Here is an 18,918-nt window from a genome sequence, read left to right on the forward strand (position 1 = left end):
TGGTGACAGAAATAACTTGAATCTGACAAAAGTAATAATAAATACAAAATCTATGAAAATGAATTAATGAAAGTCAGACATTGCTTTTCAACCATGCTTCCACAGAATTAAAAAAAATAAAAAATAAAACTCATGAAATAGGCCTGGACAGAAATGATGGTACCCCTGAAAATAATGTGACAAAAGGGACATGTTAAATCACGGTGTGCCCACTAATTAGCATCACAGGTGTCTACAATCTTGAAATCAGTGAGTGGCCTGTATGGAGGGCCACAGATACTCACTCTGGTGTTTGGTGACATGGTGTGTATCACACTCAACATGGAGCAGAGAAGCGAGGGAAAGAGTTGTCTCAGGAGATTAGAAATAAAAGAAGTAAAGACAAACGTGTTAAAGGTAAAAGTTATAAGACCATCGCCAAGCAGCTTGATGTTCCTGTGACTACAGTTGCACATATTATTCAGAAATTTAATCTCCATGGTATTGTAGCCAACCTCCCTGGACGTGGCCGCAGGAGGAAAAATGATGACAAATCAAAAAGACGGGTAATACGAATGGTAACAAGAGAGGCCAGAAAAACTTCTAAACAGATTAAAGGTGAATGTCAAGCTCAAGGAACATCAGTGTCTGATCACACCATCCTTCGCTGTATGAGCCCAAGTGGACTTCATGGGAGACGACCAAGGAGGACACCATTGTTGGAAAAATCATAAAAAAGCCAGACTGGAATTTGCCAAACTACATGTTGACAAGCCCCTAAGCTTCTGGGAGAATGTCCTATGGACAGATGAGACAAAAATGGAACTTTTTAGCAAGGCACATCAGTTCTATGTTCACTGACCGAAAAATGAAGCATATCAAGAAAAGAACCCTGTCCCTACTGTGAAACATGGAGGAGGCTCTGTTATGTTCTGGGGCTGCTATGCTGCATCTGACACAGGATGTCTAGAATCTGTGCAGGGTACAATGAAACCTCAAGACTATCAAGGGATTCTAGAGAGAAATGTGCTGCCCAGTGTCAGAAAGCTTGGTCTCAGTCGCAGGTCTTACAAAAGGATAATGACCCAAAACACACAGCTAAAAACACCCAAGAAAGGCTAAGAGGAAAACATTGGACTATTCTGAAGTGGCCTTATATGAGCCATGACCTAAATCCTATTGAGCATCTTTGGAAAGAGCTGAAACATGCCATCTGGAAAAGGCAACCTTCAAACACGAGACAACTGGAGCAGTTTGCTCTTGAGGAGTGGGCCAAGATACCTGTCGAGAGGTAAACATCACAGTGAACGTATCATACTAATACTGTATACTCTAAACGCTCTATTCTTTTAATTCTGTTATATTTGTTTTTTTTATTTGTGGCAACCTTTGGCGAAAACAATGATTTCTCACGTTAATTTTTCTGGCGCTAGCAAGTAAAAAATGTGGGATGTCAGATTGTAACGTAGAGAACGTCTCTATATCCGATGTTACCTGTTTAGTTAGTTACAAGAAATACATTTCACTGAACAATCATTAATTACCAAACTCGTTCCAAACCTTCAGCGTGGTGCCACCACCTACGCTAGACAAGTCACGTTTATTTGTAGTCTAGTGCACAAACTAACATGCCTGACCTCGGATGTCCCGTAATCTCTACACCACGGTCTCCTGGCAGGAGACTGGACGCGCACCCTTCTTGTTGGTTGTAAGTAGTCCAAGTCATGTGTTTGTCTAATATCACTATTAGAGGTAAATATGGAGGGCTGTGACCAGTATGGACCTCTGCCCTCACTGAAGCCCTGATCTACAAATGTCTGTTTCCAGTTCTCATGCTGCCAAAAAGTTGTGAAAACTTAATTGATAAGAGCATGTGATTGACTGTCATCTTTTGGAAGTGCTAGAAATACTCAACATTTGTGGCCATATTTGTTTAATATTTATTTATTATGCTTTGCTTATATGGGGCTATCAGATTCCGCTATGATGATCAGAGCAAAGTCTATATGAAAACTAAATATTCTCCCAGTGTCCAAAAAGTAATTAGTCTCACTTGCAATTTAACTGGGCTGAGTATGTTCTCAGAACAGGCCCTTCTCATATCGCTCCAGATTATACAGATTATTTAAAGAGTAATTGCAATTTTAATTTTGTATTTAATAAATCAATAGAACATATTAAAATAAGAAATGTTATAATATACTAGCTTTGAAGTCGTTCTACGCCTGAGTGGCGAGCATTTTTATTGGTATATGGTCTCCCATCCTGGTATGTGCTGCCACCCTCCTATCCTGGTACGCAAGGCACCCCTCATTCCTATCCTGGTATGCATGGTCCCCTCACCCCCCCACTCCTGGTATGCATGGTACTCTCCCAGTCCTGGTATGAATGGTACTCCCTCATCCCTATCCTGGTATGTATGGTCCCCTCACCCCCTATCCTGGTATGCATGGTACCCCTCATCCCCCAATCCTGGTATGCATGGTACCCCTCATCCCCCAGTCCTAGTATGCATGGCCCCCTCAACCCCCAATCCTGGTATGCATGGTCCTCTCACCCCCTAATCCTGGTATGCATGGTCCCCTCACCCACCTATCCTGGTATGCATGGTCCTCTCACTCCCGTATCCTGGTATGCATGGTCCTCTCACCCCCCTTTCCTGGTATGCATGGTCCCCTCACCCCCCTTTCCTGGAATGCATGGTCCCATCACGCCCCAATACTGGTATGCATGGTCCCCTCACCCACCTATCCTGGTATGCATGGTCCCCTCACCCCCCTATCATGGTATGCATTGTCCCCTCACCCCCCAATCCTGGCATGCATGGTCCCCTCACCCCCCAATCCTGGCATGCATGGTCCCCTCACCCCCCTTTTCGTGGTATGCATGGTCCCCTCACCCCCCCAGTCCTGGTATGCATGGTCCCCTCACCCTCCAATCCTGGTATGCATGGTCCCCTCACCCTCGTTTCGTGGTATGCATGGCCCTCTCACCCCCCTTATCCTGGAATGCATGGTCCCCTCACCCCCCTTTCGTGGTATGCATGGTCCCCTCACCCCCTTTTGTGGTATACATGGTCCCCTCACCCCCCTTTCGTGGTATGCATGGTCCGCCCACCCCCCTTTCGTGGTATGCATGGTCCCATCACCCCCCTTTTCGTGGTATGCATGGTCCCCTCACCCTCCTTTCAAGGTATGCATGGCCCTCTCACCCCCCTATCCTGGAATGCATGGTCCCTTCACCCCCCTTTTGTGGTATGCATGGTCCACTCACCCCTCTTTCGTAGTATGCATGGTCCCCTCACCCCCTTTTCGTGGTATGCATGGTCCGCTCACCCCCTTTCGTGGTATGCATGGTCCCCTCACCTCTCTTTCGTGGTATGCATGGTCCCCTCACCCCCTTTTCATGGTATGCATGGTCCGCTCACCCCTCTTTCGTGGTATGCATGGTCCCCTCACCCCTCTTTCGTGGTATGCATGGTCCCCTCACCCCCCAATCTTGGTATGCATGGTCCCATCACCCCCCTTTTCGTGATATGCATGGTCCCCTCACCCCCCTTTTCGTGGTATGCATGGTCCTCTCACCTCCCTTTCCTGGCATGCATGGTTCTATCATACCCCTTTCCTGGTACCTCACCCTTATTAAACTACACACATGCAAAAACAAAAAAAACATTTATACTCACCCTTCTTTCCTGTGCTCCAGCGCTGTCACGTTCTGCTGGAGGCAAGGGCAGGAGTACAGCCGGAATCGCACATGCCCATAGCGCTGTCCGGCGCCATATTGCTGAAGACACACTGCAAATGTGTCTTTAGTAAAATGGCGCCAGATCGTGCTATGCGCATGCGCGATTCCAGCCGCACTCCTGCCCCGGTCTCCGGCCGAAGAGAAGTGTCGCGGCAATGCTCCTCCCGGTCAGGTAAGTATGTAAGTATGGCGTCGGAGATGGCGGTATGCAGTGTGTACGGTACCGCCAGCTCCGGCGCCATACACACTCCTCACCGCTGGATGCCTCACTCTGTCTGGAGCCAGACTGCGCAGGCGCGTTGCATTGCGCAGTCTATAAAGGCTTTGGACAGAGTGACGTTTACAGCGTTATATTATAGATATTATTAGAGAAATCCACTCTTTCTCCTGCTGGACTGATTGTTAAATCTCAATTACTGGGTAAAATCTGTATTCAGTGAATTTACATTCACTGTAAAGAAGCCCTCCTACTCCTCCCATCAATGTTTGTATCCTGTCAATATATTGCAGTTACCATTACCCTCCCCCGTGTCTTCACAACCATATTATACAGCACTGTGTACTTACAACTGCTCATTTTGGCTTTCTACCCAGCTAATCCTTCTCTTTTTTCTGCTTTATGTAAAAACATGATGTCTCTTGTCTTTGCTTTTATCATTACCCTCCTCAACTCCTGATCCAGTTGCTCCCTCCTCCCCCTGACAGGGTCTTTTGCAGCGACTGATGACTCATACAGGGAAAATTGACCTCCTGTTTCTACCTAGAGCTTAGAAGGATTCAGCTAGTCTGTTTTTAATCACATGAGATTAAAAACAGATCACATAGATCACATAGACCTAATGGAAAAGAGAAGAATTCTCTGGGTAGAAAGGCAAAATGAGCAACTGTAAGTACACAGTGCTATATAATATGATGACTGCAATATATTAAGAGGATAAAAACTTTGATGGGAGGAGTAGGAGGGCTTCTTTAAGGCCTCATTCAGACGTCAACATTTTTCACGTATGAGAAAAATCGGACCAATTATTCTGATCAGACTTTGTTCAGCGTATGGTCCGCGTGTCACCAGTTCTTTTCGTTCACATAGAAAGAAAAATTCTCCACTTTCTCCTTCTGACAGTCCATGAAAATCAGAACACACTCACATGTTATCTAAGTGAGGTCCGATTTTTTCATGGACCCATAGACATGCGTTGCTGATTTTGATTCAACGCTCGGATCAAAATCGGATACATCTCCAATATTTTCTGAGGCACCATAGACTATCATAGGTACAAGTGCTATCCGTGAAAATCACAGACAGCACTAGTATGAGAGCAATCGGATGTCACGTAGTGTCATGTACTGTGGGCACCTACCCGATCCCTCAAACTAGGGGAGCTCTAGCCTATCCCTGTCCCCCGGATTAATCCTGAAGGTGGAGACACCGGGTTCTCATACCTATCTATGCTCTTAACTTAACCCTTATTTGACTCCTCCCACACCCAGGGAGGTGAGAGGCTGAATTGTATAGGAAAACACTAACCAGAAAAACAGGGTTAACAGACAGGGATAAAAAGAAAACTACAATCATAGAAAAACTCTCACAAAACGGAGTAGGAAACAGAGGAAGTATTCGCTTTAATAAATTTGTTGGATCTCACACCAGCTGACTTTTCTGCAAGACTGGCATAAGTCGCTCCAGTCTTAATGAACTGGTCCCATAGTTATTGATGGGTGTCTGGTTGGTAAGAAATTTGAGAACATACTGTAGAGCAGTCATGCCTGCAACATGGCAAAAATCACAGCTCCAAAATAGTCATGCGACAAGTCTCACAAATGCTTTCGGCCGCACAACTTGTAAGAGAGCTGTTGTCGCAGACATATTGCTCTGGAGTCTCCGGCTAAAACCTCATGAAAGAAGCATAGGGCCTATTCATAAAACAGAGTAGTTCAGTCCGTGACCCGGAGGGTGCTGACCTGTTCTACTCAATCATGAAACAATGGCAGCAAAATCCCGATCTCCAGGCAACGCTCAGCGTTTCTCACGCCACCTATAGCAGATCATGAAACGTTCTGGCATCGCTGTCATTAGTTGTCATTTCCACGGGCTGGAGAGAGAAGTTAATTACACTTTATAACAAGCTGAAAGCCACGGTCAGAGGAGAGACATTGACACAGGTTCCTGCCTTGGTGAACTAAATAATACCACCCGTCAGTAAAACGCGCTTGAAGGCTCCACTCGTCCAGTAGGAAGGCTCAGCTCATCCAGTAGGATGGCTCCGCTCATCCAGTAGGAAGGCTCAGCTCGTCAAGTAGGAAGGCCCAGCTCGTCCAGTAGGAAGGCTCCGCTCATCCAGTAACAAGGCTCCACTTGTCCAGTAGGAAAGCTCAGCTGCCCCAGTAGGAAGGCTCAGCTCGTCCAGTAGGAAGGCTCAGCTTGTCTAGTAGGAAGGCTTAGCTCATCCAGTAGGAAGACTCAGCTCGTCCAGTAGGAAGGCTCAGCTCGTCCAGTAGGAAGGCTCAGCTCGTCCAGTAAGAAGGCTCCGCTCGTCCAGTAGGAAGGGCTCAGCTCGTCCAGTAGGAAGGCCCAGCTCGTCCAGTAAGAAGGCTCCGCTCGTCCAGTAGGAAAGCTCAGCTCATCCAGTAGGAAGGCTCAGCTCGTCCAGTAAGAAGGCTCCGCTCGTCCAGTAAGAAGGCTCCGCTCGTCCAGTAGGAAGGCTCAGCTCGTCCAGTAGGAAGGCTCATCTCCCCCCAGTAGGAAGGCTCAGCTCCCACAGAATGAAGACTCAGCTCCCCCAATCATTGGCCTGGAATGATTTACTTTCTGTATTATAAATTAGTGTATTCATCACGGAAAGGCACACTAGAACTGACGTGAACCTATTCTCTGTTTTGGACAGTACCCACTTGTTAGAAAGGTCTTTAGGTACAAATTTGATCAGAATATACAATAGCTTCCAGCATTCAGCTGTAATTTGTAAAGAATTCGGACAGCAAGTGTTTAATTTACTTGTAGCGCCACCACTGGGGAAATTAGGCATTACACAGTGCTGCTTTATATCCATGAATTCTCTGTATAATTCAGGACATGACAGACCTCCAGAGCAAGAGACACTCTTGGTAACTGTAAGGGGATGAAGAAGTGAAGAGACACATAGATGTGCAAGGCGAGTGTGTGTAAGAGAACATCACCATCTGCTGGTCAAAGAGGAAAGGGAAAGTAAAAAAAGGAATGGTATTAATAGGAACCAAAGAGTGAAGTGCACGTTCCCACGGGGAGTTTAGAGAAAGCATCAGGTCAGGTGACACCTGTGGTGCAGTTAGGAATTATAAAAGGCCTAGGAGGGTCACGGCGAGGGAGTCAACACCTGGACCTGTCACAGAATGGATGTGCGGTGCAGATGGCTTAGGGTGTGTTCACACGTTGCGATTTTTCCGCAGAGAAACCGCAGCTCTTGGCAGAAACCGCAGGTTGAAATACTCCTGCGGATTCCTAGATTTTGTTCAGCGGATTTGATGCAGGTTCTTGTGCGTTTTGGCAGTGCGGGTTGGGGGGGGGGAGGGAGAGATAGAGATTTCTTTATGTCCGGGAAAGGAATGCAGCTGCGGTTCCACAAAAAAGAAGTGACATGCTGCGGAAAATAAACCGCATCGAATCTGCGCTGAATTTTCTGCAGCATGTGCACAGCGGATTTGGTTTTCCATAGGTTTACATGGTACTGTAAGCCGCATGAAAAACTGCTGCGGATCCGCAGCAAAAACCGCAACGTGTGCACACACCCTTACGCCGCCACTAGTGACTAGCTCCAGGCGAAGGATCGGGTGACAAGGGCCACAGACTAGGGCTAAGGGACCCAAATCGAGTGAGCCGACCCAGGGCTGAGGAAGATGACCAGGCCGCAGAAAGGGTCGGTCTTGTGAGCTGTTACTTCTGGTGTAGATGTACACAAGAGTGAGGGCGGAGGCCGTGCTTCAGGGAATGAAGACGGCAGTGTGCTGAATGTACGGCGTACCAAGTAACTCATCAATTCCCAACTTGCGGCCTAGCGGAAAATACCGGTGACCCCAGCTAGTGCCATATTTTGCCATACTGTCATTGTTCCCTTCAGACACCAGTCTCCTCATCGTCTGCGCTGTTACGGTCATGTACCTGTTCACATGACCACTCTCTGTTCTGGCCAAGACATAAGAATCCTTATAGAGATGTCAGACTTTTCTTTTTGACGTCTGCTCCGTACAGGCATTACCAGGACGGCTGCAGGCTCCGATTGGTCCTGTGTTGTGAGTTCATTTTCCCCTCCGTCACTGAGGCCTGGTGAACTCCCTATTCTAGTGAAGGAAGGTAGTGAGCCTGATTATCTGGCACCTGGGACTAATGAAGACGATTGGCTGAGTGGAGTCTCTGACTGGATTTAAGGCAGCCTAAGCCCTTTCTGCCCTGCGGGTGATTTCTCTGTGGACTCTTGGACACCAGTCTGATTCCTGCTCTCCTAAAGCTAAGTTTTCTGTTTTGTCTTTTTGCATTTAAGATTTGTTTTTTGTTTCTCTTGCTTTTTGGATTCTGCCACTCCCTGCTGGAGTGTTCAGTGTTCCGTGAGCTCTGTCTTCTGAAAGTACCTGAGTGCTGATTTAGTTTTGAAGCTTAGTTGCTTCAGGGCCATTTTTTATATCAGCTTGTTGGCTTTTGTCTCTGATAGGGTTTTGGCAGATTGCAGACAGCAGCCTTCCTATCCATTCCTATCTAGGTAGTTTTTGGGCCCCGTCTTTGCTCAGCCTGTCTTTCTGTCTGTGTATGTGTTTTCATCTTGCTTCACCGTCATTATATGTGGGGGGCTGCCTATTGCTTTGGGGTCTGCTCTGGGGCAGTTAGATTTCCCCTTTCCTTCTTTAGGCCTATGTATCTCTCCGGCTGTGATCGAGGGGTCTAGGTCATCGTAGGAACCCCCCACAGCTACTGCTAGTTGTGTTGATAGGTTCAGGGGTCTGCAATCTGATAGTTGCCAACTTCTCTGGTTTTCTGGACTTAGCTAGCATTACTGTTTTTGCATCCTACGGTGACTCAATCATAACAGAATCACTCGCCAAACCGCAGATCCTGGGGTACTCAATAGCAGGAAAGAATTGTGTTTAAAAAAAAAAAAAGGAGTTTGTATATTCTTCTTTCCTCTATATCTCTGAGGCCGTAGGGGGAATTTTTTTTTTTTTTTTCTCAATGGAGATAAAGCAAGTGTCTGATCGTGCGGAGCAGCTCGCTGCTGAAGTGCGAGGAATTTCTGCCTATCTTGCTCGTTCACATGCTGTTGAACCAAAGATCCCCACACCTGATGTATTTTTTGGGGATCGATCTAAATTTTTGAGTTTCAAAAATAATTGTAAATTATTTTTTGCTTTGAAGCCTAACTCGTCAGGGAGCCCCGCGCAGCAGGTTAAAATTGTCATCTCTTTGCTGCGCGGCGATCCCCAGGATTGGGCGTTTTCTTTGAAACCAGATGACCCTATTCTGACTAATGTGAACGCATTTTTTCAAGCCTTGGGGTTGCTGTACGACGAACCTAATGCTATTGATCAGGCTGAAAAGACCCTGTTAGCATTGAACCAGGGTCGAGAATCTGCAGAGTTGTACTGTCAAAAGTTCCGAAAGTGGGCGGTCCTTACTACCTGGAATGATAGTGCCTTGGCTGCTCTCTTTCGGAAGGGTTTGTCAGAAGCCGTAAAAGATACTATGGTGGGATTTCCTGTTCCCTCTGGTCTGGACGATTCTATGTCTTTAGCCATTCAGGTTGATCGGCGTTTACGTGAACGCAGGATTACACGAGAGGTGTTGCCACCGGTTGAACAGACGTCTGAACCTATGCAATGTGATAGAGTTTTGTCTAAGGCGCAACGTCAGGAATTCAGAAGGCGCAATAAGCTGTGTTTTTTCTGTGGAGATGCCTCACATATTATTTCTGTTTGTCCTAAACGTGAGAAACGCTTTGCACACACGTTTTCTGTTGGTGGGGTTCAGCCTACGTTTCTTTTGGCGATTACTCTGATCTGTTCCCTGTCCACCTTTTCCGCCAAGGCTTTTGTGGATTCGGGAGCAGCGCTAAACCTAATGGACTTGGATTTTGCTAAACGTTGTGGATTTCCGTTGACACCTCTGCAGACGCCTACCCCTCTGGCTAAAAATAAACCTCAGTTTTGGACCCAGTTGGTCATGCGGGTCGCCCCAGACCACCAAGAAAATTGCAGATTTTTGGTGTTGCATGGTCTGCATGATGCCGTTGTTCTGGGGTTTCCCTGGTTGCAGATTCATAATCCAGTTTTGGAATGGAAGTCTGTGTCTGTGGTGAGTTGGGGTTGCCGGTGGACCTTTAGTGAGGCTCCGGTTTTTTCACCTCTCCTCAGTCACATGAGGTTCCTGACTATTTGACGGACTACTATGATGTATTTAGTGAGAATGAGTCTGCGTCCTTGCCTCCTCATAGGAGTTATGACTGTGCTATTGAACTAAGCCCGGGGTGTAAATTTCCTAAGGGTCGGCTCTTCAATTTATCTGTACCCGAGCACGAGGCTATGCGGTCCTATATTAAGGAGGCGTTGGAGAAGGGTCATATTAGACCATCCTCTTCACCCTTAGGTGCCGGTTTTTTTTTTGAGGCCAAGAAGGATGGTTCTTTAAGGCTGTGTATTGATTATCGTGCCCTCAATAAAATTACTATTAAATATCAGTATCCGTTACCCGATTTCGGATCTATTCTCTAGAGTCAGAGGTGCTTGCTGGTTTACCAAGCTTGACCTCAGGGGGGCGTATAATCTTATCCGCATTAAGCAGGGGGATGAATGGAAGACGGCGTTTAATACTCCGGAGGGACATTTTGAGTACCTGGTGATGCCTTTTGGGCTCACTAATGCCCCTTCTGTCTTCCAGTGCTTCATGAACGATATTTTCCGAGACTTTGTCGATAAATGTTTGATTATCAATCTGGATGATATTTTGATCTTCTCCAAGGATTGGGATGCTCATGTGGAACATATTCGGACTGTGTTCCGGATCTTGAGAGAGAATTCTCTGTATGTCAAAGGATCAAAATACCTTTTTGGAGTACAGAGGATTTCTTTTTTGGGATTTATTTTGTCTCCGTCAACTATTGAAATGGACCCGGCCAAGGTACAGGCCATTTATGATTGGGTTCAGCCCACTTCTTTGAAGGCCCTCCAGAAGTTTTTGGGTTTTGCTAATTTTTATCGGAAATTTATAGCAAAATTTTCTAGTATTGCCAAACCATTGACTGACCTGACCAGGAAGGGTGCGGATGTGTTGAATTGGTCTCCGGAGGCGGTTGCTTCCTTTCAGGAGCTGAAGCGTAGATTTACCTCCGCCCCGGTTCTGCAGCAACCTGATGTCTCACTCCCGTTTCAGGTAGAGGTGGTTGCTTCTGAGATTGGTGCAGGAGCAGTGTTGTCCCAAAAGGATCCGGTAACATCTAAAATGAATCCCTGTGCTTTCTTTTCCCGAAAGTTCTCTTCATCTGAACGTAACTATGATGTGGGGAATCGGGAACTGTTGGCCATGAAATGGGCATTTGAGGAGTGGAGACATTGGTTGGAGGGAGCCAAACATCAAGTTGTGGTCCTCACTGACCACAAAAATTTGATTTACCTAGAGTCGGCTAAACGCTTGAACCCTAGACAGGCTAGGTGGGCCTTGTTTTTTACACGTTTTGATTTTGTGGTCTCTTTCCTTCCTGGAACTAAGAATGTCAAGGCAGACGCCCTCTCTAGGAGTTTCTTTGCTGATTCTCCTGTGGTGACCAAGCCTGCTACCATCTTAGGCGAAGGGGTAGTTCTTTCTGCCATCTCGCCCGATTTGAGACTTGCTCTGCAAGAGTTCCAGGAGGACAAACCTGAGCGTTGCCCCAGTGGAAAGTTGTATGTTCCTGACCAGTGGAAGAAGAGAGTGATGTCTGAAGTTCATTGCTCTGCATTGGCTGGTCATCCGGGTATTTTTGGTACTAGAGATCTGGTGAGTCGCTCTTTTTGGTGGCCCACCTTGTCTCATGATGTCAGGAATTTTGTGCAGTCCTGTGGGACTTGCTCCCGGTCTAAATCTTGTTCTCGCTCTAGTGGGTTGTTGATGCCTTTGCCGGTCCCCAGGAGGCCATGGACCCATATTTCAATGGATTTCATCTCTGATATGTCGGTCTCTCAAAGAATGACTGTTATTTGGGTGATTTGTGATAGGTTCTCTAAGATGGTTCATCTTGTACCACTCCCTAAGTTGCCATCTTCCTCTGAGTTGGTGCCCCTGTTTTTGCAACAGGTGGTTCGCTTGCACGGGATTCCTGAGAACATTGTATCTGACAGAGGAGTTCAATTTGTGTCTAAATTTTGGAGGACGTTCTGTTCCAAGTTGGGAATTCAGTTGTCCTTCTCCTCTGCTTTTCACCCTCAGACCAATGGGCAGACAGAGAGAACAAACCAGACCTTGGAGTCGTATTTGAGATGTTTTATTTCCGCTGATCAGGATGATTGGGTTTCATTTTTGCCCTTGGCCGAATTTGCTTTAAATAATAGAGCTAGTTCTGCCACTTTGATGTCACCTTGTTTTTGTAACTTTGGGTTTCATCCTCGATTTTCTTCAGGGCAGGTGGAGCCTTCTGCCTGCCCAGGTGTTGACACTGTGGTGGAGAGAATGCACCAGATCTGGGACCAAGTGGTGGATAAGTTATCTCTCTCCCAGGAAAAGGCCCAGCGATTTTCTAATCGACATAGGACCATTGGTCCCCAGTTTAAGATTTATGATATGGTGTGGTTATCATCAAAGAATATTGCTATGAAGGTGGCTTCTCCTAAGTTTAAGCCTAGATTTATTGGACCTTACAAGATTTTGGAGATTATTAATCCGGTCTCTTTTCGTTTGGCTCTTCCTGTCACATTTAAGATCCATAATGTGTTGCATAAATCCTTGTTGAAGAGGTTTGTTGAGCCAGTTGTGCCTGAGGTGGCACCTCCGGACCCTGTATTGGTTGAAGGTAACTTGGAATATGAGGTAGAGAAAATTCTGGATTCCCGTCTGGCTAGACGGAGACTCCAGTATTTGGTTAAGTGGAAGGGTTATGGTCAGGAGGATAATTCCTGGGTCTCTGCCTCTGATATTCATGCCAAAAGATTGGTGCGTGCCTTTCATCGGGCTCACCCTGATCGCCCTGGTAGCGTTGTTGAGGGTTCGGTGACCCCTACTCAAGGGGGGGGGGTACTGTTGTGAGTTCATTTTCCCCTCCGTCACTGAGGCCTGGTGAACTCCCTATTCTAGTGAAGGAAGGTAGTGAGCCTGATTATCAGGCACCTGGGACTAATGAAGACGATTGGCTGAGTGGAGTCTCTGACTGGATTTAAGGCAGCCTAAGCCCTTTCTGCCCTGCGGGTGATTTCTCTGTGGACTCTTGGACACCAGTCTGATTCCTGCTCTCCTAAAGCTAAGTTTTCTGTTTTGCTTCTAAGATTTGTTTTTCTTGCTTTCTGGATTCTGCCACTCCCTGCTGGAGTGTGCAGTGTTCCTTGAGCTCTGTTTCTGAAAGTACCTGAGTGCTGATTTAGTTTTTGAAGCTTAGTTGCCTCAGGGCCATTTTTTATATCAGCTTGTTGGCTTTTGTCTCTGATAGGGTTTTGGCAGATTGCAGACAGCAGCCTTCCTATCTAGGTAGTTTTTGGGCCCCGTCTTTGCTCAGCCTGTCTTTCTGTCTGTGTATGTGTTTTCATCTTGCTTCACCGTCATTATATGTGGGGGGCTGCCTATTGCTTTGGGGTCTGCTCTGGGGCAGTTAGATTTCCCCTTTCCTTCTTTAGGCCTATGTATCTCTCCGGCTGTGATCGAGGGGTCTAGGTCATCGTAGGAACCCCCCACGGCTACTGCTATTTGTGTTGATAGGTTCAGGGGTCTGCAATCTGATAGTTGCCAACTTCTCAGGTTTTCTGGACTTAGCTAGCATTTCTGTTTTTGCCTCCTACGGTGACTCAATCATAACAGTCCTGGTAACATCTGAATGGATCAGTCGTGGCTTCCAGACTCGATGTGGACCTGCAGAGCTGGAAATGTTGTGGACTTTACAGCGAATCTGCAACAAACTCCACAATAGGTCTGTGTGAATTAACATGGAAACCCCCTTCAAAGGAGGACAGAAGTTTTTCCCTGCAGCTCCATGACCCTGGATTGTGAGCTCCATAAGCCTCCACAGATGCCCATTATTTGTTGCTATTGGAAACGCCTTGTCCTTCTGTATTTTATCCAGAGAGGATATTCCTTCTTATGTTCTCCCGTTTTCTGCCATGTATGGAGACTGCACACATAACACGCATAAAGCCGCAGCGTTACTCAACAAATAGCACTTAACACGAAGACCGCCATGTACTAGCGGTTGTTTGACACAGCGCGCGCAAACACCCGCTTAAATAGTCGATGCTAAGCCCCGCCCCCTCCCGGAGGTCACAATCACGCTGACTGCAAAACCCGACCATCCTATAAATAACTCGTCCACTCATTGGCTGCAGTAAACAAATATAGAACACGTGAACCAAAGCAACCAATTGCAGTTATCCAGGCTCTCGGGGGCCACAATAGGCGGTGTATTATTAGAGTGACACCTACCTCCTCCAATGATATCTCTTCCTTGTTCTACTATCCCGCCCTATCACGATGATTGGCGCGTTTTAGAAACAAGGCAGGGCCATGGGAGGGGGAATCTAGTGCTAGTCTCTTGGTTATTGACATCTCTGGCAGCCAATGGGCGAGCGCCTTTGTATCAGGCATTGCTTCTGCTGGTCAGAGAAGTGTCCGGGGGTGGAACCTTTTTTCCAGAGTGACAGATGGACTAACCAATGAGCGCTTAGTGCGAAGTAGGGCGCAGTGTTAGGAGGTGCGCGGGATGTCGGCCACTCGGAGCCTCGGGTAGAACAGGAGGACCAGCGATATACGCCGGGGCAGGGACAGACGGAGCGCGGCCTGGGAGCGGTGCGCTGCTCAGGTGAGAAGAGGCGGGGGAGACGCGTGCATCATCAGCTGCCATGGCTGCACCTCACCCGCAGCTGCCCCGCGTCTACAGTGCAGGGAGCGCGAGTGGTGATCGATATGTGCCGGGATCGCGGGCAGAGCACGGGGCTTCCTCGGTGTGACTGGTAGATGAATGGCCGGTGTGACGGTGCAGCCCTGTGTGTATTTACTGTAACACGTGTGTGCGGAGCCCGGGAGGTGTGGACGCTCCACTGCTGGCGGTGCCCACCATTCATCCAGCATGAGACCTCCACAGGAGACCCCTGACCAGGCACGGGTGGGGAATGGGAAGCATGGAGCTTTCATGTGCCCGTAGCGCCTGTCCGCTGAGACCTGCGCCCATCGCATCTGTGCAAGTGGTCCTTCTGTGCCCCCTTGTGCAATCATCCTGTGCCCGTCTGCGCAGTTGCTGGTGCCGTCCGGGGCCCGTCTGCGCAGTTGCTGGTGCCGTCCGGGGCCCGTCTGCGCAGTTGCTGGTGCCGTCCGGGGCCCGTCTGCGCAGTTGCTGGTGCCGTCCGGGGCCCGTCTGCGCAGTTGCTGGTGCCGTCCGGGGCCCGTCTGCGCAGTTGCTGGTGCCGTCCGGGGCCCGTCTGCGCAGTTGCTGGTGCCGTCCGGGGCCCGTCTGCGCAGTTGCTGGTGCCGTCCGGGGCCCGTCTGCGCAGTTGCTGGTGCCGTCCGGGGCCCGTCTGCGCAGTTGCTGGTGCCGTCCGGGGCCCGCCTGCGCAGTTGCTGGTGCCGTCCGGGGCCCGCCTGCGCAGTTGCTGGTGCCGTCCGGGGCCCGCCTGCGCAGTTGCTGGTGCCGTCCGGGGCCCGCCTGCGCAGTTGCTGGTGCCGTCCGGGGCCCGCCTGCGCAGTTGCTGGTGCCGTCCGGGGCCCGCCTGCGCAGTTGCTGGTGCCGTCCGGGGCCCGCCTGCGCAGTTGCTGGTGCCGTCCGGGGCCCGCCTGCGCAGTTGCTGGTGCCGTCCGGGGCCCGCCTGCGCAGTTGCTGGTGCCGTCCGGGGCCCGCCTGCGCAGTTGCTGGTGCCGTCCGGGGCCCGCCTGCGCAGTTGCTGGTGCCGTCCGGGGCCCGCCTGCGCAGTTGCTGGTGCCGTCCGGGGCCCGCCTGCGCAGTTGCTGGTGCCGTCCGGGGCCCGCCTGCGCAGTTGCTGGTGCCGTCCGGGGCCCGCCTGCGCAGTTGCTGGTGCCGTCCGGGGCCCGCCTGCGCAGTTGCTGGTGCCGTCCGGGGCCCGCCTGCGCAGGTGCTGGTGCCGCCCGGGGCCCGCCTGCGCAGGTGCTGGTGCCGCCCGGGGCCCGCCTGCGCAGGTGCTGGTGCCGCCCGGGGCCCGCCTGCGCAGGTGCTGGTGCCGCCCGGGGCCCGCCTGCGCAGGTGCTGGTGCCGCCCGGGGCCCGCCTGCGCAGGTGCTGGTGCCGCCCGGGGCCCGCCTGCGCAGGTGCTGGTGCCGCCCGGGGCCCGCCTGCGCAGGTGCTGGTGCCGCCCGGGGCCCGCCCGTCCGTTCTCGCTCTCATCCTAACTCGTTTGCGAAGACCAATAGTATTCAAGAACCACGATAGATGGGGAACTTGTTATAGATTTTGCTTCGGTGTCCATGAGTTTCCAAGTTACGCCACTGACTATGTATTCTGTGCACTATTATTACTCCCAGCCTCCCTTCCCCTTATCGTCCACTATTGATACCCTCAGGGTATGAGCAATCAGTAATTGCTGTGGGTTGGACGCCTCTATGTATGCAGCGTTAATTCTGCAGCGTCAAGATGTTGCAGCATAGTGGATGAGGTATCTAGAAATTCCATGGCCACTATGTTTAGAGACGCCTGCGGATCACCCGCGGACACTGCCATGCGGTGCGTCTTTCAGGGCTACATGTCAATTTCTCCTGCAGGGACACTAGTCTCCAAAAGAGAAATTTCCCCAGTTGGATGTATTGGATGCAGTAAATCCACACGGTTCAGTGAACACTTGCGGAATTACCTATGTCAGTAGACAGCAGCACTTTGGATGCAGCAAACATATGATGCGTCCAAAGCGCTGCTAGTTCTGGATCTTGGGACCCGACCTTATTCCTCAAGGTTATATTGTGTTTTAAGAAAATACTGATGTGTTTATCGTTTTAATCCTCTAGGTTTTTTTTTTTTTTTTTGGATGAAAAGAGTCTTATTGGAAATGTATAACTTTTTTTTATGTATGTAACCATTAGAACCCTAGTTAGGGTTAGGAAAGAGTCTTTAAAAACAATTATTATATAATTTGTTTTGGTCTTTACTATTTGGGTCAGCTCCCCCAGCAGGTCCCTGTCTCCTGTCAAAGTAAGTACATGCAAGAGGCAGAGAGCACAGTACGGCTCTTGATTCTATGCTGTTGCTGCCTATGTAGAGCATAGCAGGCGGGATGAGTTTGCTTCGCTCTGTATAGGCAGCAACCGAGATGACAATGCTTGCGTTATCATGCTCAAAGCTGTCGTGCCACTGGGAAGCATCTTAGCCCAGTAAGGCCCTGGCTTAGTGAAAACAGGGGGGAGTTGGGTTTGAACTTTGCACCTCCAGAGAATTTGGCACCCAGTGCAACCTCCTACCCCATGTTATGACACTAGCGTAACTGAAGCTTCAGGATTTATTGATCGTATCAGCTATTAAAATACTGTAAGGCTATGTGCACACGCTGCGGTTTTTGCTGCGGTTTTGGCCGCTGCGGATCTGCAGCAGTTCTGCAGACAGTGTACAGTAGCATGTTATCCTATGGGATTTACATTCCGCTGTGCACATGCTGCGGATTTTTAACTGCGGAAAAGCTGCGGTTTTGAATCCGCAGAAAGAAATGACATGTCAATTCTTTTCTGCAGATTCTGCTGCGGTTTACCATCTCCTCCATTGTAGAGATGATAAACCGCAGGCCAATCCGCAGGTCATTTTACCTGCGGTTCCGCAGATACCAATCCGCAGCGTGTGCACATAGCCTTAAGTATTTCCGTTAACGTCACGTGAAAGTGTTGGCTCTGTAGATTTTTTTCTTCTGGCACTTCCTTCAGTTGCTTACCACTTTCTAGTTCTCTTTACAGAGAGCAAATTTTTAAGATGAGCAAATTGATTAGCAGGATCCTGGTCTCGTGGCTAGGTCAGTATTCCAGTGCTGGACTGGAGCCCTAAGAATCGCCTCCTACCTGCAGATCCACCAGATCCTCTTTTGATCAGCTGGCCCGGCGCGACGTCATCGTTGTGGCGCGACACACACACAAAATGTTGGGCCAGGTAGTCTAATCAGGAGTGGCTGAGAACTTTATTACTCATCTCCACCAGATTGGGAAAGTTTATAAATACACAGTAACTTCAAGGCTTCACCTGGAGTCTTTATCTCCCTGCAAAAAAACCCTCTGATAAAGAGGAGCTTGAAAACCCCTTGGATACTGTACCAGTCAGCAGTTTCTTATCGTAGAAGCAACTTCTTTCCTCCATAAATTACCATGAAAATAGTTTGGAAATTTCTTGCAACATGTTTTGTTAAAGTTTTAGTTATTCCCTATACAAAGTCTAGCTGCAGGGCTTGTCCGTGTGCTGAAAGGTGGAGACATTAGTAGCCAGCGTGGGCAAGAGCTAACCAGCATGGACTCCAAAGTGATACATCGTAGCCAACTGTCAGGAGACCTATTGGTTATACAGGAGGCCGCTGAGTCCAGTGATTGGCTGCAGTGGTCATGTAGCAGCTGAAGGCTGCTATCAAAGCAACCTGGGCTTCCATAACCCCTCAGCAGTGCCACAGGCTGATCGCCTCCATGCCACGCCGCATTGATGCAGTAGTTGATGCGAAAGGAGCCCCGACCAAGTATTGAGTGCATTTACGGAACATACATTTCAGTAGGCCAACATTTCGGATTTTTAAATTTTTCAAGCTGGTGTTATAAAGTATTCTAATTTACTGAGATAATGACTTTTGGGATTTCATTGGCTGTAAGCCATAATCATCAACATTAACAGAAATAAACACTTGAAATAGATCACTCTGTAATGACTCCGTAAGCCATAATCATCAATATTAACAGAAATAAACACTTGAAATAGATCACTCTGTAATGACTCCATATAATATGAGTTTTACTTTTTGTATTGAAGAACTGAAATAAATTCACTTTTTGATGATTCTAATTTAGTGAGAAGCCCTTGTATGCTAATTCTTGGAAAGCCCCAAG

At 48.7% G+C, this 18,918-nt stretch overlaps 1 protein-coding gene across 1 annotated transcript in view; it reads left to right on the top strand.

The window, feature by feature from the left end:
• The first annotated feature begins 14,454 nt into the window (after positions 1–14,454).
• Positions 14,455–18,918, top strand: part of HDAC4 (histone deacetylase 4) — a 199,829-nt gene continuing 195,365 nt past the window's right edge. Inside the window, exon 1 of the mRNA XM_073577549.1 lies at positions 14,455–14,714. The gene's annotated coding sequence lies outside the window, so the exon portion shown is untranslated. The remainder of the gene's footprint in view (positions 14,715–18,918) is intronic.

This window comes from Dendrobates tinctorius, unplaced genomic scaffold (genome assembly GCF_039654945.1).
Source record: "Dendrobates tinctorius isolate UK_male_01 unplaced genomic scaffold, ASM3965494v1 ptg000056l, whole genome shotgun sequence".
Lineage (NCBI taxonomy): Eukaryota > Metazoa > Chordata > Amphibia > Anura > Dendrobatidae > Dendrobates > Dendrobates tinctorius.